At 41.2% G+C, this 21,385-nt stretch overlaps 1 protein-coding gene across 6 annotated transcripts in view; it reads left to right on the top strand.

Annotated features, from left to right (window-relative positions):
- Positions 1-5,460: 5,460 nt before the first annotated feature.
- shank1 (SH3 and multiple ankyrin repeat domains 1) overlaps positions 5,461-21,385 on the top strand; it is a 104,748-nt gene continuing 88,823 nt past the window's right edge. For all 6 annotated transcript variants that reach the window (XM_026164160.1, XM_026164163.1, XM_026164162.1 and 3 more), the window contains exon 1: positions 5,461-5,836. The gene's annotated coding sequence lies outside the window, so the exon portion shown is untranslated. The remainder of the gene's footprint in view (positions 5,837-21,385) is intronic.

Genomic DNA, 21,385 nt, shown 5'->3' with positions numbered 1-21,385 from the left:
GCAACTCTATTAAACTCAAACTGCAGCACATGCTCAGTGTGCATGCATGTAGACATGTGACGCCATGTTCCCTCTGTTCACCACTCTGGGGATTATAATCTGTCACGTGCATGACAACTGTAGCCCTGCAAAATGGCTGGCTGTGTGAAGATGTTGTAGGATTACATTTGAGTGTAGACTACTGGTGCCATCGTCATCATCACCAGCAGCAGCAGCAGTGAAGTAGCAAGAAAACACCCCAAGAAACAAGTTGAGGCTGAGAAAAGAGGGGAGAGAGAGCTTTGGAGAGGTTATTTCCCAGGTGACAGGTGGCCCAGGCTTCAAATGACCGGCTGCTGGCTGAGGTGTCAGTGCATTAGTGTAAATTATGACTGTAACAAAACCCCATGTGTCCGACAGAGCGAGCTGAATAAATATGTCAGCTGCACAAGATGGGATATTGCTCTGATGTTTATTGTACCTATCTTTCTATCTTTCTGAATTAAGTCTGAGTGTTTGCTAAGAAAGCAACTCCACTTTTTCCTGTGTTCAAGCCACGGCCTCATGTGTCTTTATAGATAAAGCATGGCAATACTTCTTTCTTTTAGCTTACTGGAACTGTTTTTTACTCTTAAGCAGTTGTTGGTCCAGCCTGAAGCTGATAAACAAAAAACAAACCCTTCGATCTGTGCACTCCTCTTCTGCTTTTTCACTTTGCACATCCTCATTTCCTGTTCACGTTTTATTTGTATTTATGACATGTGGTGGAGCTGCGTTATCTTTACTACTAGATTTTATGATTTCTGAGGTCAGATGAGCTTATTGGTGTTTGGGCAGCGTCTAAATAAGACCTGCTTTAAAATAATGTGACAAGAACGATACCATGTTTCTTTTTAAAGTTACCAACCACACAAGTGGTGAACTGCAGAAAGTTTCACCATGCATCTTATCCTTTTTATAACTAAAGAAACTCATGAATAAAATGGATACTTAGTTGTGTTTGATATTTCAGCTTTGTGCAAAGCCTCTTTCATGCCTCAGGAGTAGGAATGCTTCTCCAAAGGATCAGAGCCCATCTATGGGAGCCCTTCCTTTTCCCTGTTAATCCCACTGAGCAGAAATTGTCTGCAGTTCAGCCACATGTGCAGCAGGCGGCGCTTCCCAGTGAATGGAGCTAAATACAAGGTAGCTTTGTCCAGTTCCTGTCATCTCCCAAGTGTCAGCTAGAAATCTTTCTGAGTGGTCTAACTCTCTGACAGCAGCTACTTTGGTCACTGAAAGATAATTACCATATTTATCAGACATGCAAAGTCCACAGTAGAAGATTGGAGAGATGATGGGAAGGAAGGAGGATCTGGGAGGATCTTTGTACTTTGCGCCGTCTTGCTTTTTTACTTTCACTTCCACTTGTCGGTTATATTTAGGCAATTAGTGCTCTGCAGAGAACCCTTGTTGGCGAGCACAGTAGTAAGACATTTCTTGTAGTTGGTCCACAGGTTTGTACACATCTCAGGAGGAATTTTGGTCCAAACCTCTTTACAGAAACTCTCTAAATCCTTTAGGTTTCTTGGTTGCTGCTTGAGAACTTTAAGCTTCGGCTCCCTCTGCAGATTTTCTGTAGGTTTGAGATCTGTAGGATGGCTAGACCATTTCATGACCATAATGTATTTTTTCGGTCATAGTAATGCTGGACTACCCCTTCACGATTCATCTTCATGTCTTTGCTGACATAAGGAGGTTCTCTTCCAAAACTTTACGTCACATGGTCCCGCTGATTGGTGCCTCAATGCCTTGAAGGCTTCCCGTACCCTTAGCAGAAAAACTGTTCCAAAGCACGATGCTTCCACCTCTTTCCTTGACTATGGGGATGAAATTCTTTGGGTGATGCTCAGCATTTCTCTTCCCCAGACACGGCGCGTCAAGTTGATACCAAATAGCTCAGTTCTTTCTGAATAATCGCACCAACAGTTGGCACCTTCTTGCCATCAAGCGTCTCGCTGATGGTCTTGTAGCCCATTCCAGCCTTGTGCAGGTCTAATCTTGTCCTTTGACAGCTCTTTGGTGGTGAAGAGGTTGGAATGGAAGAAATGGATTCTGTGGACAGGTGTGCTTTTTAACATAACAGGATTCTCTATAATCAATTGATTGATTGATTGTAATCTAACACTAACCTAGGTTAACTCTAACCTAGATCAATTTAGGTTAAATTAATTAACCCTCTTTGCAATAGCCTGATGAAAATTTCTAAAGAATAATGTTTACCTCATAAAATTTACATTTTTATACAACATCGTCATGCCTCATTCCTTCAAGATACACCAGCATCCTCAGTCACAGCTCCTCTCAAGCCCCCAGTCTCCTCTTCCGTCCAAATGCATTTTCGAGAATTGAGACATCCTTCAAGATGGCGCACTAAGATTGATTTCAGTTCACGCAACAGGAGGACGGAACAGCCAAGGGGGCATAAAATAAAGAAATGAGAAAAGCCCCTGGGCTTCATCAGTCAAAGGCAGGCATATGCAGCCTTAAAATTCAGCACAGACCCAATTTATTGAAACTGATAGATCAGATGGTATTTCTTGTAATACTGTGTATGAAAGTGACCTCCGCATGAGTCACTGACTAAGTGAAGAGGTGGACAGGCCTCCCTGTGTGCAGATTCATTCGCATCCATTTCTGAATGCACAGCCTCGGAGCTAATGGATGTCATGTCGGTGAGGCAAAATACAGTGAATGCTGCTGATATTTATTATTATTAAACCCGCTTTAAAGAGCTGAGATGTCAGGATTTTCCTGTCTCTGTAACCTTTGAGTTACAGCACAGACTGCGTGATCATGCCTGTAATATGAATCCATAACACAGCATCAGCTTCACTCATGTTAACAGTGTGAATCACGAAATGTGTGTGTGTGTCTTTGCCATATTAGAGTGCAGGCCATCTGAATCAGAGACAGTCTGAGGAGTTTTACTGGACTTCTGGGTTTTTGTTAGCGTAGAACCAAAGACATAGTGCATTATCAGATAAAACAGCACCGTAGTATGGAGTTTCATAAATCACAGCCTCACTGAAAATGTTATTTCTTTAGCAATCAGCCAGTGAATCACATTTGCATTGCACCTTGTATGCATATTAGTGCAATACAAAGTTCTGAAGAATGACAAGCCTGAAAAGACAGCGCAAGAACAAAGCAAATAATATGCAATGATAAGCAGTTAAAAATGAAAAGACCAGTTAAATAAATACAATTCAATTTAAAATAGCATTAAAAATAAGGACAGATTAAATAAAGCAAAGAAACTAGAATGAAATGAACAGTAATCAATACGCTTTCGTCGCTGGATAAAATACAATCACTGGCCTCTTTATTAGGGACACCTTTTCAGTTGCTCATTAGCACAGATATTTGATCAACCAATCACACGGCAGATGCTGAAGCCCTTTAGGCCTGCAGACTTGGTCAAGACGACCTGCTGAAGTTCAAACCCAGCATCAGAACGGGGAAGAAAGATGATTTAAGTGGCTTTGAACATGGCATGGTTCTTGGTGCCAGATGGCTCTGAGTATTTCATAAACTGCTGATCTACTGGGATTTTCCATAAACCATCTCTAGGGTATACAGATAATGGTCTGAAAAAGAGAAAATACCCAGTAAGCAGGCAGTTCTCTGGGTGAAAATGCCTCGTTGATGCCAGAGCTCAGAGGAGAATGGCTAAACTGTTCATCAGAAACATTGGCTGGTCTGAGGAGTTTTGATTTCTGCTGGGAGAGTTAGAATTTAGCATAAACGACATGAAAAAATGGATCCATCTGCCTTGTGTTAGTAGTTCAGGCTGTGGTACTGTAATGATGTTCAGGATATTTCCTTGACACACTTTGGGCCCCATACCATTGATTTATCTACTCAAGTATTGTCGCTGACTATGTCCATCCCTTTATGACCACAGTGTACCCATCTTCTGATGGCTACTTCGAGCCAGATAATGTGCCATGACACAGAGCTCAGATCATCTCAAACTGTTTTCTTGAGCATTACAGTGAGCACCAGAGGGGTGATCATCAGATCTCAGTCCAACAGAGCATCTTTAAGCAGGCAAACGGAGGTCTAATCCATTACTTAAAGGTGTAACTACTGACATGAATAAAATAGAATAAAAGCTAATTGTAAAATTAGTTATAGTAAAGTAAATAAAGATAAATAAAAAAGTAACTGTAAAGTCTTTGAGAGTACCCTGCCTCTCATACTAGAATAGGCTCCAGTCGCCCAAACCCTGAATGGATAAGTAAAAAATGGATGGAAACATGCTACTGCTATATCTGACTTAAAGGAGGTGCAGAATCAACTATTTCAGGAAAATCAAACCCGTATCGTAAAATACAATAAAATGTCAAATATACAGCAAATCAGGCAACATTAAATCAAAAAGGCAATACAAATCCACACCAAGACCAGATGCCAAAAAGGTTTTTTCCACCCTGCACTTTGAATTCGGTGTACTTAGTTAATATTTCACATATTTCACTTCATATTTCATATTTCAGAGTCCCGCACACCAAAATCAACAGAAAACAAACATGTTTTCTTGGTAATTCTCTGGTTCTGGGAGGTACAAGCGAACCTGATTAAACAAGTACCAGACAAGCCAGCAGGCCAGAGTTTACGCTGATCACACTGGAGAGGAGGAGTAGGAGATCCCAGTGCTACCCCAGTACCCATCTATTGAAATCCAATTGGCATAATGGAACTGGTTTCTACTTGCTATTCAATTCAGCTCATCAGTAGAAAGCTCCTTCTCCACCCACGGTCCTCTTCACCCCCTCTCTATGTATGGTAATAAGCATTGCAGCAGTGGCTTCCCTCGTCCTGTTTTAGACATCTCTTTCATTCTTTATTCATATGTCTGTGTGTGAGATAACTGCTGCACAGTGCACTGTTCTGCGTCTTTGATTTGGATAAACTATCAGGTTATGGAAGGAAATAAATGAAAATTGTGGCTCTAATTGATGTGTGTGGTTTTGTTGCTGATATTGCACGGTGATTTTTAGATAATCCTTTCTGCATCTGTGTGCATGAGTGTTTGGTGTATGTATCTCTGCACTGTTGGGTGGATCCCACTTCTTTCTCTGTTCTGTGGTGCTTTCAGAGAGACGGAGAGAGAGAGAGAGAGAGAGAGAGAGAGAAGAGAAGCAGATTCTTTTCACAGCTAAGAGTCTAACTCCAAAACATCAAAGACAGAGAGAGGGAGAGAGAGAAAGAGGAGAGACCGATGTAAGGAGGGAGGGGTATGCCTTGTATCCGGGTAATGATGGAGGAGAGAGAGAAGGAGGGATGGAGAGAGACAGAGAGACGGAGAGGTAAGGGAGGGAGGGGGGCGAGGGAGAGCAGCCAGCCAACCAGTAGAAGGAGAGAGAGGAGCGAGAGGGAGCGGGGGGCACTGTGAACAAGCTGAGAGGAGGGAGGGAGGAGGGGAGGATAGTGAGCGAGGCATGGGGAGATTGCCGGACCAAAGAGAGAGAAGTGTTACTACAGAGCTGCTGCCGCTGCTGGAGGACGAGCTGGGAGCCGAGGATAATGCTCCATACCTCCGCGTACAGCGGCACGCCGGACACCTTGTAATTTCTTGTTCTGGTGGCGGTTGTGGAGGAGGAGGAGGGTCTTTATTGTTGCAGCAGTGATTGTCTTTTCTTTTTTTTCTTTCCTTTTCACTACATCCTCCTGCTCACCCCTACTCACTCCTTATTCCTCTGCAACTGGCAACCGCTGGGCTCCCCCTACCCCTCCTTCCTCTCTTTTCTACTTCTGTCCCCTTTTTTCCAGAGGAGGGATTTCTGTAATTCATCAGGGATTGTAGAAGACAGTAAGAATGTTTTCTGGCTTTTTCTGCTTTTCCTTTTTTTTTTCTTGACATGCATGGAAATGGAGTAGGGTGCATGCCAAAGCAAAAGAGAGAGTATGATTTTATTTTTGAGGAGAGATGGTGGTGGAGTCTGTAGGGTGTGTGTGTGTGTGTGTGTGTGTAGCAGGAGGTGGGAGGCAGGGAGGAGGTTTGCATGTTCAAGTTTACTGCACTGATGTGAAACATTAATTCCTGTGCCACATGGCAGTCTGTGCATGCAGAGTCCCAGCTTTTAAAGGAAAATATGCAGCAGTTGCAGGAAAACTAGAGGATCTGCTGAGGGATGCACAGACACAGGGGAAGGCAAACAGAGCAGTATTTGACAGTGGATTACTCCTCATGCCAGCGCTATAGCCAGTTTAGTGTTTCACAGCTTTATAGAGAGAGAAAAGAAAAGAGGGCAAAAAGTGTGGGGACGAACAAAAAAAAAGAAGAAGAAAGCAGAACTGGAGGAGCAAACATTTGTTGAGGAGGGAAGAATAAGAAAAGACAAGCTGGGGAATGAGTAAATGTATGTGCAGCTACTCCAAAAAAGGCAAAAATATGAGATACGCCAGCTTTTCGATTTATCATTGTGTCAAACTGATAATCCCACCCACATAGATTTGCATGCATGCCAACGATTGGTGATAATCTGCTGCTCAAAGGAGTTCACTGCTCAGTGTTCACATTTAAAAAGCTAAACAGTGCATAAAAATCACCAAGAAAGCCACTCTGGATAACCCGACACACTGGCAGTAGTGCACGGTACGCATGGATGAGCGTGGACACAGATGCGCGTTTGCGTTAGAAATGTGTGGACCGATGGAGTGGACACAGTGGGTTTGCCATGAATTAAACAGCAGCAGAAATTAATGTCAAACTGCTCTCCTCACACTTGAGCGACTGCTTCTACAAGAAAAGGGTCACCTTGCCAGCAGGGAACATGTGTTTGGTTTGGTCCTGTCATTATCTCGCCAACTGAGTTCAGTCTATCTATAGACGCCTTTGTCTCTACTGAACACGGCGGCACAGAAAGGTGACGGCTGTCTACATGGTATACATAGTTACACGCAAACTGTTTCTGTGTTGTGCAGATCAGCGGGGTGGATTTCAACATAATGAAGCAAAACTTTAGCTGCATAAGAAAAGACACAAAAGAGTTCTCGATAATGAAAAGTCACACGTGCAATTTATTTAGTGCATGTGGTTTGTCCACAAGACAATGGAAATTTTCACTTTCCATCAATTTCCATCAGTGCATTAATTGTGGTTTTAGAGGAGCGTATCGACTGGCTTGATGTATAACAGTGAAGGGCTTTTCTGTAGTGAGGATTGAGTTAAGTGTTGGTGAACAGATACACAACTCAGTCTCTGCTTTTGAGTGGTGCTCTAAGTTCAAACGCACTCATCACATGCTGATGTCAAGCAGTCATTGCACACTAACGCACGCTACCAGCTCTCCATAGATCAGTGTCAGTGACGCTTCACTTGCTCATATAAAAGTAATAAGTTTCAGTCTGCACAGGCACAATTCAAAGCCATAAGTTTCCGATTTAATTGGCGAATCCACACTTTCTGTGGGAGATTTATAGGCGATGGAGTCTCTGCATAGAGAGGGCTGTGATTATAATGGTCTATCTGCATTAGGCTCTTGTTTCATGAGCATCTGTAACTCTTCACCGTGTCTGATGATCTGTTATTACAGATATCACATTTACAGGACTAACTTGGAAGGTCAGTCTTCTATAAAAGCCAGGAAATCACAAAAATACTTGATACTTGAAAATGATTTTTCAAGTATAAAGATCTCTATAAAGATTTCACTCGCTTTTTTATTTGCCCACAGCAGTAGCATGCAATAGTAGCCATTTAAGTTATACAAGGATGAAAATTCACTGTTAAAATTCACAATTGAAGTTTAAAGTACTCTGTAATATGACAAGCTAGGTCTTATTTATCCATTAAAGGTTTCTTATGCACTAAAAATAAAATACAGTACCTTGTTGCACCTTTAGGAGTACAATGGGGCAGTATCCCAGATTCTGCCACGGTGCTTTGAGTTTGCATCTTACAGATGTGAATTTTGAACCTCTGGTGACAGCTTTTTTCCACAAAGATAACAGACTTTTAAAAATGAAGGTGCAAAACTGAGTACCATAAAACTGAGTGTTTTATTCATTCAAACACTTGGAAATTAACTGACATTTGTGTAGAACTCCTTTAGTCCCATTGACGAAAGCTTTATCCATGAACATGTGCACCTTCCTGATATAGAAATCAGATCAAGGTTTAAAGATCCATCCATCCATCCATCCACCTGTCCGTCTGTCCATCCATCCACCTGTCCATCCATCCATCCATCCATCCATCCATCCATCCATCTGTCCGTCTGTCCATCCATCCATCTGTCCGTCTGTCCATCCATCCATCTGTCCATCCATCATCCATCCATCTGTCCATCCATCATCCATCCTTCCGCCTGTCCGTCCGTCCGTCTGTCCGTCTGTCCGTCCATCCATTCATCCATCTGTCCGTCTGTCTTCTTCCCCAATCCAGTTCTGGGTTGCACGAGGCTGCAGCCTCCAACCTGTTCATATATGGGTGAATGCACACTGTGGGCAGGTTGCCAGTCTATCAGATGGTTAACACATAGAGCCAGACAGCCATTCGCACTCACATTCACGCCTGTGTCCAATTTAAAATCACTGATTAACCTAACACCTTTCATTTTTCTGAACTGTGGGAGGAAACTGGAGTACTCAGAGAGCACGGATGCAAATGCCACATTGAAAAGCCCCAGCCTGTATTCACACCCTGAACCATCTTGCTGTGAGGTTACAGTGCTAACCAGCTAAACAGTAAATCCTTAAAATTTACAAGTGAAATTAATATTTTAATTCCCTGTTGGTGGACACAGCTGATTTTCTGATGTTACACCTTAAGAGAATTGCAAACGTGCTTTTTATTGCTTGAGAACCTGCATGACCCCCATAAGTATTATGGACACAAGTGTCCCACTTTATGTGGCAGTGCACATCATTTATATCCCTTATTCCCCTGTCCCACATACTGGCACAGTATCCCATATTTTGATTTTGGCTTTACATATATATATGTGTGTGAACATGTGTCCATATATATATATTTCACCTCACAAGAAAAACGAGGCTCAAAAATGTGATTCCTACTGAAATCCAAAGATGACAATCCATCTTTCAAGATGACCTGAAAGAAAAGCACAAGCAAATACACAGGTGCAAAAAAGGCCATAGCATAAAAGAAACTGTAGCTTCACATGATCTCTTTATCATTTGTTAAGTCATCTATCAATATGTCAGGCTAACTCTCAGCATTATTAGTGTTCCACATTGTCCTTCTATGTCTCACATTTAATTAGTTGGGATCAGGCCATAATATGTATACGTTTCTACCTTTAGGTGCTTGTGCTGTATAAATCTACCCTTATTTCTGAGATTGTAGAAAGTAAGAACTAGTTCACACCATTATCTCTTGTTTCTGCCTCGTCATCAGGGAGTGAAACCAGTTTGTTTAACTAGTCCTCAGTTTGGTTATATTGGTACAGAATCCACTGAGTGACACAGAAAGAGGAGTCTGAGGGAGTGAAGTTTGGAGATGCGGCCCAGATCGGCCGAATCTAAATCTGTTACTTTGGCTCCCTGGGTGCCGAGTTTAATCGATGTGGTTCAACAGGCCGACGCCTCTGTGGAGTGTTGATTAACTGACTGTCATGTCGTTTGTACTTCAGATCTTGTTTGGCACAAAGCGAGCAAGGTCCAACAAACAGGCACAATCGGATGTCCTTCACAGCTGAATTGCCATTCAGCTCATGTTAGCAGGAAAATACCACAAATTCCTTCTTGGTTGGTAAAGTGTTGTGAAACGGCGCACTTTAGTTCCACTGTATACACAGCGCACAGTTGACATTTCCACCCATGCAGAGCCCTCTTTGGGGATCAAGAGACCAAAATCTCTTCTCGCCACTCATTCAGTTTAACAAAGCTTGGCAAAAAGAGGATTTATCAGTACACTAAGGCAGAGCTTACCTGACTCATGGCCGCAAAACAGGCCTTGACGGAGATAAATCTAGATTAATTGGAATTAATTGGATTATTTCAATCCATGTTTGCACTGAATCTTCATCCACAGGGGCGTGGGAAGGAAAGAAGGAGGATGAATGTTGTGACTTTTGGACTGATTATCCCTGTGTTCAGTTGTTGTTGTGGTGACATCTTGTCAAAGCCTTTGTTTCCTCTAAGGGATTGTGTCTCTTATTTTCAGTCTCTCCTGGTTTATTTGCCCGAGCGCAGGGAGTACAGCACGACTTTCTTTTCAATATTTGCCACACTGCTCAGAGCGAGATGTATTTCATAACTCCAGATTTAGCCATGTCGTTTACTCTCTCACTCTTTTCTCTCTGTTTTTCCTCCAGTCTCACTCATTCCTTCTCCATCTCATGTAAACGACTGATCTGGGACAGACAGGCCTCCCCTGCGCTCTGTCCTACTTCAGCGTTGCCCTCTCTTGTCTCTCCTTTTTCCTTTTCCTGTGTCGTTTACCTCTATCCACCTATCTCTTGGTGACTCGCTCTGTCTCTTTTTCCATTAATCATTTTACTGTCTGCGCCTGTTTCATCATACCAGAGTGATGGTTCTGTCTAGTGTTAATAGGCTGTCAGGGTGTTTGGGAGACAGAGGTGCTATCATTACTTACAGTCCATTTTTCTCCACATGACGTGATGCAAAAAACTGATGCTTGTCTGTCATGAAACACCTCCCACTTGATTGGAAGGTGGAACATGGTCAGCAGTGAGTGTCGCTTTAGAGGCTTTGGTTAATATTCAAAATGTAAAGTGAACAGAAATCTATGGCTACCATCTTTCTGCTAACTATAGAACCTGGAAGACATTGGCATGGTAACGTGATGGGTTAATAATGGCTTAGGTGGGTCTCAGCATTTATAGACAGAAAAATGTAAGCTGTGTCTAGGCAACAGTTTTAGCTTATTGGGGCATTCGTGGGTGTTCGTCTTGTAATCGGAAGGTTGCCGGTTCGAGCCCCGGCTCGGACAGTCTCGGTTGTTGTGTCCTTGTGCATGACACTTCACCTGCCGCCTACTGGTGATGGCCAGAGGGGCCAATGGCGTGATATGGCAGCCTCGCTTCTGTCAGTCTGCCCCAGGGCAGCTGTGGCTACAACTGTAGCTGCCTTCACCAGTGTATGAATGTGAGAGTGAATGAATAGTGGTATTGTAAAGCGCTTTGAGGGGTCCCGAAAAGCGCTATATAAATGCAATCCATTATTATTGTAGCTCGAGTGTTATCTTATAAAGTTAGGAGCATCACACATGTGGCCCGACGGCACAAACCAGCTATAGCTCCCGGATGAAAATTGCAGTGAAGTTTGAAGAACTAGACTTATATCTGCGACAAAGTGAACCTGTTTTTTCTTTTTCAATTTTCACCTGCAAAAGGACTTCCTTCCTGGCATGTTTCGAAGGCTGCCACACGTGGCACCGCTTTCAATGAAGAGGCCGGCTAGTACAACTATGACTAAGATGGGTGCAGCCTCGCCGTGCGTCATGACTGTCGCCTTTCATGTGGCAGAGAGAACAGATTCAGTAACATCACTGTTTACTCTTTAAATTTCAGTTTTGATAGAGTGAGTGAGAAAGCCAATTTTCACGGGAGCTTTTTGAATCTCAGTCTGGCCCGGTGACAAGGACACCTAATGCATTTCAAAATTCTCCAAAGTATCTCATATCCTTAGGACACAAGGTTGTTCATTTGGCTCTTTTTTGTGGAGCTGTGTAACCGATTACATTTGGGAACTTTTGTAATAACTGCTTTTGGGCTTGAGGAGCTTGTTAGTTAATATTTTTTTATTCAAAATGTTTCAATTTCAGTGACATTATTAATATTTTTTCAAATATGAAATAACCTCATTTCATATCGAGATATATTATTATTATTTGATTAATATAATTCTGCACCCATGTCCTACAGCTAAAGGTATGAGCCGGATTCTGCAGGTAGAGCAATGTTTGCCATGACAGTTTGGCATGTTCAAAGACACAATTAGGTCATTTGAATCATTAAAGATGAATGGATGTCACCCACTAGCCACTGACCATTGTCATCTTGGATGGTTTTGAAACCAAAAGTGAACATTTGAACGAGACAGTTTAGTGCTAACTTATCAGCTTGGTTAAAACGATACACAACCAGGTAAATGAAATATCAAACTTATATGAGCTCCAGTACAACTGATCATGCGCTTATTAAACAGTCCCATTAGAAACGTTATAAAAGGTTACACCAGCACAAACGTTAGTGGCCTCTAATGAGCTCGTGTGATGCCTGGAACAAAGGTAGCGGCCTAGTTGGCACACGTCTGCCACTAGAAGTGGCCATGCCTCTAATTATTCAATATTTCACCTTTAATACAATTAAAAGTGTTATTATTTGAAAAAAATCACCATTACAAAAGTTGGTCATTTTAACATAAATGTCAATGGGGATTGGCTCGCTGGAGCAAGCCCCGAGTGGCAGGTTGAGGAATTGCAGTTTTTGACATCTATTGCTCGAGTCATTTTTCAGCTTTGGAGGTTTCAACTTTATTATTCAAAGCACCGTTGAGTCTGATGAGAATGTCACTGTGTAGTTTTTGCTGTGCTAAATCTTATACCAAACCATATGGCAAATGAAATTTTTGATCTAACGGCACTGATCACCAGAACTATTTAAGTCATTCAGTACGAAGGTTGTTAGAATATTTCTCCACACTGCCAGCCGGAGCACTGCCAGCCGGAGCACTAAAAACAGTCCAGTTAAAGCTGATGGGTGTGTTATCACTTTCTTAAGTGCTTATCATTTGTCTTGCATATTATGTTTCTTTCTCACTCTGTCACGTTCTCCTACCTTGTCTCAGCTGGTGGTAATTAGAGGGGAGGTTCTTTGGGAGTTTGAGGGTGGAGGGCTTTGACCAGACTCCTCCATGCATCATCAATTCACTCTCAGTTTATTACAGCTAATTGCACCACTGAGAAGCATGGGCTGGGGTGGGGTGGGGGGGGGGGGGGGAAGCTTTTTGACCTCTCCCAACAGTAACCACTGCATCATCAAAGTGGGGTTGCTATATTTAGCAGCAGCAGCAGTGAATGCATGGCGGCAGTGGAGCAATGCTGGCCCAGGATGATGATCAGAGTGTAGGGTGGGGTGTAATTTGTGTGTTTGTGTATTTGTGCACAAAGCTGAAGGCAGCGGTGTAAGCATCAGCCGGAGGGTGTAATGCTGCATTTAGATCCTGTGGGAAAGACAGCAGATGAGCCTCCTACTTGAAGGCACTGTTTGTATCAGCTTTTAGGCGGTAAATACGAGCTCAGGGATTGGCAGCTACAACAATACAGAAAATTAATGCCCATATCCACCTCCATATTTTTATTTCTTAGACTTTGAGTAGCTTTGCTTGATTAACAGTTGAAAAAAAATGCTAACTTACCTGATTCTGAGCTTTGATACAGACTTTTAATATTGTCTGAAACAAGCTGTTTTAGTTCTGTTCTTCTTCCTTTTAGGACAGCTTACTTCTGATTGGCTGTCGCTTGTAAATAACAACCATATTAGGGATATCCTTTCTCACTGACATCATTCGGAACCAAGAGTAGAAAAAAAGGGCTTAAATAAATCATTTAGAGCAGTCTGATGACTGAACTTTTGGCTCATATGGAGTAGTTGTAATTTGTAGTTTAAACTTCAAACATCTTTAATATAAAACTTCACTGTCAGAACTTTACATATGGATGACAGAGAAGAAGGAGAAGCATAGTAGCTCCACTTGAAATGCCAGTGGATGGGATTTTTTTTCATAGTAATGATTGATTTGACTTTTCCAAACAGTCATTTATATTTTACATGTGTTTTAACAACCGAAAAATGTTAAGGATAATAAAAAATCTCCAGAAAAAAATCTATTTTGATTCTTTCTTTGATCTCAGATGAGTTCAAACACAAAAACACGTCTGTGTTTTTGCTGGAAATCCCAATTTTAGTCTCCCTGCAGATTCATAGGCTCGTGAGCAGCATTCAGAAGTGTTTCCAGCCACAATGAGTACTTCATGTTCTCCTCTCTGTGAGAGGCCTGCTTTAACCACAGAGTAAAATGTGTAAGCGGAAGCAGGCAAATGCTGGCATATGTTGACGTCAAGCCATTTTTGAACAACAGGTGGTCTTGTTTGGCAGATTTTGGATTGTTTCATGATGTTTTAGACAGTCGTTAGTGTCCTTATGCTGGAATAAATGCAGCATAACTTGTCAGCTCAGTCCAGGACCTCTGTGGTGTTGCTGAGATGTCCACTGACATTGCTGTCATTGTGTGTCACTTGATGCTTTGTGCAAGCTTCAGCTGGTGTCAGGTTTGCTCCTTGTGATTGAAAGGTGCTTTGGTTCAGTTCCAGCGTGTCTCTGTTGTGGTAGCACCCGCAGCTGTCCATAGTTTAGCTTTTGACTCTGCATTTTCTACTGGGGTGATTAACCATGACATTAAAAAAACGCTTAATCTCTTCTGCCTCTTACTGTATCTCAATTTGTTACTGAATCTGAGGAACAAAGAATAAAGCCCAATTTAATTCACCTCCACTGAGCGGAGGCCCTCTGCTTCCATATCTTATTAAAGTCAAACTATAACTGAGCTGTCATCAAGATGCAATGTGTTATTTTTGGTTTTAATGATGGTTCTCCCTCTATGTATGCTTGCTACTTCATCACTGAACTTGTCATGAAGACAAAAGCCCAGATTTCATGTTAGCAAATGTGTTGTTAATTGTAAGTCTGAAGAAAAAACTAAATTAGTATCCTATTATTTTGCTTACAGGCTGATTTTTTCCAGCTCATGTACAGTGAATGTGCTTTGACTGTTCAAGCTATTTAAACACCAGTCTGTTAACTATTTATATACAGAGTACCAACCTGATGGTGCTTGTTTCCAAATGATAACTAAGACCAATTCAATCTTACAGTGCATGTGAAATGCCCACAACCTTTGATCTACTGATTTGTGTTTCTGAACACAAACGTTTCATTATTTTTAATGTCATTTTTAAAATCTGTGTGATCTCACATGCATACTGCCATTTATACATGAAATGCTGTGCTCTGTGGGTTTTGTTGAATTATTATAAGTTTTCTGTTCGGACTTCTTAGTTCAACTTTTGAGATTTTCTTTATTTCTATAATTACAGTAAGGGTTCTTTCTATGCTTGTGCTTATTGCAGCTATTTTCTGTTTAATCTCTACGCTCCGATTAGCTTTTAGTTCTTGCTACTTCTGTTATCTGGTTTTCTTTAGTATTGAGAATACTATCCCTTTTAGTTTAATCAGTTTCTGAGGTGTCATCTTGGACCTTGTTGTCAAGTTATCAGGTTCCCTTTGAAGTTACTTTCTATTTTACTTTGTTAACCATCTTTAGCTTGTGCCTTGCTTTTACTTTTACCTCCTTTGTTATTGACTTGATTAGTTTCAGCTATGTCTCCTTACCCTGGTGTTTCCAGTCTCCCTGATAGCCCTGCGTCTAATTTAAAGCTTCGGTTTGTCTTAGTTCTTTCTTGAGTCATACAATGTTCTTTCTCATGTGTGCTTGCGCTGTTAAATTTTAGTTAGTTGTTACTAAATTAGCAGTCTTTTCCATTACTATTATTAATATGAATCCTTTTTCAGAAGTCTGCATTGGGGTCCGCAAGCTACAAACCTTGAAATGATATTTTTGACCTTTAACTTATAAAAAAGTTCATGTTTAGAGGAGTAGGTGAGAATAATTTCTTTGCTCCTTCCAGATACCCAAGTTCAAATCAGACACAACATTTTTTTCTTACTCGATTCAATATTTTTTCAAATTTATTAAGTAGAATTGTGTCAGTTGATTAAGACTAAGCATTAAAACTTTTACTCTGGGGTTAAGGTATATCTTAAGGTTCGGCTTAGATTTAGACGTTAAAATTGCTGTGTTAGGTTTACAAATAGATAATGGTTTGGTTAAAAAAGCCAAATACTTCTTTTAAAGATCTGTTTTCTTGGTTGCCATGGTGATGCCCACAATTATGCTAACTGGCTGAAAAAATCATGACCATTTTTGTCCAGGATTACAAACAGTTTCATTTATTTTTTTGTGACTATTTCACATCTTTTATGACTGCGGCAACAGATGTGATTGTTGTTAAAAAGTCCAAAATTAATCTTTTATCTTGACCCCAAAGACATGAAGCAAAGTACAAAAAAACCCCTTGAGTGTCACCGGGCCCTATTTGTTCTAAGCTATCGTCTCATTGGCCCCTATAAACAGGTAATGTCGCTATCTGACCCGTGCTGGGTAGTGATAGGTGAACATGCTCGTTATTTAGACATTCTTTGGGACAGACCTCGTGAAACCTTCAGCTAGCTATAGCTTGGCTTTTCTTGTTTGACTGTAGTGATAAACTATGGCATTTGAAAAACAAAGCTTAATTTCTTCTGCCTATGTAACCTCCTTTAAACTACATTACCGTATCTCAATTTGTTACTGCAAGAAAGAATAGAGTCTAATTCAATTCACCTCCGCTGAGCGGCAGCCCTCTGCTTCCATATCTCATTACAGTCCAATTGCAACCGGTCTGTCATCAAGATGCAATGTGTTATTTTTGGTTTTCATCCTGATTTTCTCTCTCTGCCTGCCTCCTCCTTCAACAGTGAACTTGTCATGGAGAGAAGTGTGAGTTGGTGTGTGTGCGTGCACCATGCACCTGCTCGCTGTGTGTTCGTTTGCACCAGCAGTAGGCAGCAGTGGGTGTTTTAAAGTTTATGAGAGATGATGAATCGGCGTTGTGCAGGCCGGGGAAGGCTTGGGCGTCTTGTTGCATTAATAATGGAAACACAGCTGGTTGTATTTATAGTAACAGTGGCAGGGGGCTGTGGCAGCGTGAATGGGAGGTGATATATGGGATACAGTACACTGTGGCAGCTCGCCTGGACATCACACAGCTTAGCTGACAGAGGGGACATACTTGGACATATTCAACAAATATTCTCCTGTGATCTCTGCACTTAAGGTGTTTCATCAGAGGAGGCGAGTGGGCAAAAAGACGTGTCACTGACGATTAGATAGCTGTTAGTGCAAGCTATAGGAGGAAAGTGAAAGTAGACAAGAGAGGGCATATGGAAAGGGGCAAAGGGGATGCAGTCTATACAGCAGCTGATATGTGATGGTTTCCTTCCTCTTTAGCTGGAGCTTATGAATTCAGATTGAATCTGTGGCTCAAAGTCATTCTGCTTTTGTTACCTATCTGTCACTTTCAAGCCAGAAAACAAAAAGCACACAAGACCACATCAAAAGTCACCAAATTCCAGTGAATCATCAAAGTGAAGGGCAAGGATGTGGAACTGTTGTTTTTTAAAAGAGGAGAGGGGCTTTGTTAGAAAATACAAGCCAAAGAAGCTAGAGAGAGTTTAGATAAAGATGCTCACAGATGAGCTGTTTGAAAAGCTGTGGAAAAAGTATTCACATCTTTTGCATCACGACAGCAAATGCTACAATTTAAAAGAAATGCACAACAAAGTAGCTCATTAAAGTAGTCAAATTATCTTTTCTTGTAACCAGTAATGCAATGCTAGAAATTTGCAGTTCAAATAAATAACTATGTGAACACCTTGAATCGAGATATTCACAGTGTTTCCGTGTCTCTCCTGATCCTTAGCCATTAGATAGTGGAATATATCCTGATTCTGATGGCTACAGCCCCCCAACACGTCACCCATTGGTTAGTTAAATCATGCTGTGGGGGCTCAGGCTGAGAGTTTTTGCTTTTTCGTGTCCTTTGGAACTAAATGATCACATCACAAGTTTATAGCACATTCGTTGGGGCAGAGAGGCGATGGTGGGTGTCCACATAAAGTAAGTTCATCGTGCACATGAGACATCAAAAACAGGCGTCTTTTAATAGTCTGTGTACCTGGAGCGGAGGTTTTCTGGCTTTGCAAAAATATTTTAACTGGAGCATTATTGCACAAAGGAACAAAGTCAGCATCTGTTTTTCAGCAGTCATCCTGTAAAGATAATGATCATATTTGCTCAGCATCTATCAAAAGCTGAACAAAACTATCAGAAGAAAAAGAGCTCTATGAATGTCGCTTTTTGGAAGCATCCAATATTAAACGGAAGGGGAAGTTCAGCTCATTCTGGGGACATTTGCCTCCACTTCAGATATAAAGAAGCCCCATCAAGCAGAGTAAAGCCCTTCAGCTCCATGGAAGAAAATGATGCTGATGCTGCAGCTCCAAAACAAAATCAGCTCCATTTGCAATGAGATAAAGTCAGTGAAGGCGGACGTACTGCTGGACACACAAACTCCAGACAATACGAGAAGTGGTAAAGTGGTGGAAAAGATTTTAGTTTTATTTTTTTGTAAATTGTTTAATCAAACAATTTAGCTACTTTTCTCTCTCTTTTAGCTCTTAAAGTTGATTTTAAAGTAGACTGTGCTACCAAAGTAAATACTTTAACTAAAATGTTTAAAATATCTAAAGCAAAAAATACATTTTCTTTATTAATTTTAGTGACACACTAACATGTAAGTGATCATCTGAAGTCTAAAGAAGATATTCCCCCCTCAGGTAGAGTATCAGCAAGGGGCAGGACCACACACTGGATAACAGAACTGAAACAAATGTAACAAAACAAAAGCCCAAATTTTGCTTATTGTATTATATTATAATATATATTCTGATATCAGTGATGATTTGTATTGTATTGGAGTCAAGTTAACAGACTCATTGTGGTCATTTGCTTTGAGACACAAAGTAAAATCCTTCCTCAAAATGCCTTGGTGGGTTTTTTCCTTTCCTTTCAGAACATCCTGGGGTGGATTATCATGGGTCGTTTTCTGTCCACATGTAGCCTAGTCGGAGATCAGGGCTTTTTTTTTCCTGTCAGCAACAAACAAGGAGCAGAGTTAAATCTAATGAAACTTGGTGTCAACACAGACATCAGACATCACATAAATGCTTCCTTTTGTTTAGTACAGAGTGATGTCATTGCACCCTTTTAACCCACATACATCAGCTTAATGATAGCATTAAGTTACCAAGTGACTCAGTACCAAAAATAACAAATCTAAAAGCAAATACAGGCCTGCTTATAAATCTTGCTGTGAAATACATTAACTTAGTGCGAGAAGAAATCGTGATGATGCTGATGCCTGATGCATCACCACTCAGTCAGGAAAAAACTTGAATGTGCATTATGTTTAAGAGGGAGATCATATGTTTTGGAGGAAAGAACCTTTGGCTTCAAAGTAAACAAAACCTAGAGGTGCCAAATAAATGTGTTTTGGAGTAAAATGCAGAATATTTGCTTTATCCAAATGTCTTCTCGATCATTTTATTGTCATACAAATGTTGGTATATGGTCGATGTAAAAAAAAAAAAAGGTTCTGAATACTGACTGCTTTTGATGAGCCTGTATGCAACGAGGCCCTTGTGAAGTAGTTAGTGGGTAAAAGCCCCTCCGTATTGTGCCTGTTTAGGATTCTGTATCTGTCTGAGAAAATAGATTTTTCATTCAAGAGCGTTGAAACATGAAACCACAGACCCTGAAAGAAGCGCTGATTCAGCCACTGCTGGATCGCAGGGAGCTAAAATCTCCCCTCACTCGGTCAGAGAGGGCTTTCTCAGACGTGACAGCTTTGTCCGGCTTTTGTCCCCACATACTTTTTTACCTCATTTTGAGTGTATTTAAGTATGAATCACTCTTGTGTCTCCTGATGGACGCTATTGAATTCCAACTACTGCATAAAGCCCATCTTTAGTGTTGTCAGAGCTGCACGCTCATCACAAACTCGGCTTTGGTCAATTCCCAGCGGGTCCAGATCAAAACTCGAATTGCTTTGCAGACTCTGCTGACGGTTGGCACTTTCTGACAACCACTTCAAAGAACGCTGTTCTGGGAAGAGAGAAGCAAAGCAGAAATCCAGCAGGCTGTGGTGAATGTGACCGACAGGGAGACATGTGAAGCTGGTTGGGAGTAGAAAGCAACAGGGACGACCCGGAGGTTGCCACATGGTCAGCCTCTCATTTGGCGCCTGGAGCAGTGGAGCAGTATCCTTTAATATTTCACAGCCCCTCATATGTTCCGGCAGCCTCCTTCCCTACAGCTACTCTCGTTTTGGCTTATTTATTAATGACCTCCCCACGCTCTGCCAACGAAACCCCCCACTTGGGCCTAGACGGCAGCAAGTGGGTCCTGCCGTTCTGGGCCAAGCCTCCGCTTCAGCTCCACAGCCAGACCAGAGACATGAGTCTGTGCGACGGAGGATATTACTCAGCTCTCTAAAACAGGCTGCACATATAGCTGCTAGCAGAAACCAAGAACAGGTTCTGTGCTGCTCCACAGAGATTTAGTGGCAATGACAAATAAAGCGAATTAATTAGCAGGCTATTTGAAAGTGATCTCAGCTCTCTGACTCCCCAGCTGATCGACTGTCTTCATCTCTTCTATAGGAGGGATCTTGAACAAACACGGTGCTCGAATCCACGCATGTAAAGATGAACAGCGCTTGCGTTTCGCGAAGCTTTAGTTTGTTATTAAGTGGAGCTGAAATGATCAAGTAGGTGAAGAATAGAAAAATAATCAGCTGCTATGTTCATGAGCAGCAATTACAATCATTTTTCTTTCTTTTCCTCCTTTCATGTGATGCTTAATTGTATATTTTCCACTTCTATGATGGTGGTTGGACTAAACATGGCATTTTAAATGTGACCTTTCCTCTGCTTTATGAAATTATTACAGGCAAAACAAGAAGTTAATTTATTGAACAACTATTTAGTTAAACATAAAGTTTTAGAGTGTTTCCTTTTCAGAAATACATGGTATCATATCTACATAGATTATCAAAAATTGCTCCAAGCCCTCATCATTAATTTCTTAATTGTTTAATTTCTTAAATGTTATCAACAAAGTTAATTACGGTGACCTTTCCAGGGAAATTTTTGGTTGATATTTAAAGAGCTTTAAGCTAACTGTGTGATCTTTGTTCATATTGCTCTTCCTACTTCATAATCAGTGCTCAACAATCGCCTTTTTGTGATCTTAGAGTTTTACAACTTTGGGAAAAAGCCTGCACACGTTTGCCTCAAAAGCCTTTGAATTGCTTCTACTGATTGTAAAAAGGGCTGTTTGATTAAAATAATCTGTGTGATTGTAAAACTAGTCAAGCCAGGACAGAAACTGTAAATGAAAACTAAAAAATCATATTTTTTTAACTTAAACTAAAACGTCAGCACAGTCTGAAAGTAATTATTCTGCATTTGATTTTCATTTTTCATGGGACACAAACCTCAGTGAGCTGGATGAAATTCCTGTGTTTTCATACACCACAAACTCATTTTCATGCTGAGCCCCACTAGATATGCATATCTCTGACATCACTGACATCCCAACATCGTGACTGGCCAGTTGCATGAAAAACTCAAATGATATCAGAAACACC

Source organism: Astatotilapia calliptera, chromosome 4 (genome assembly GCF_900246225.1).
Source record: "Astatotilapia calliptera chromosome 4, fAstCal1.2, whole genome shotgun sequence".
Lineage (NCBI taxonomy): Eukaryota > Metazoa > Chordata > Actinopteri > Cichliformes > Cichlidae > Astatotilapia > Astatotilapia calliptera.
The sequence above is the reverse complement of the archived record's forward strand: the minus strand, read 5'-3'. Positions and strand labels throughout refer to the sequence as shown.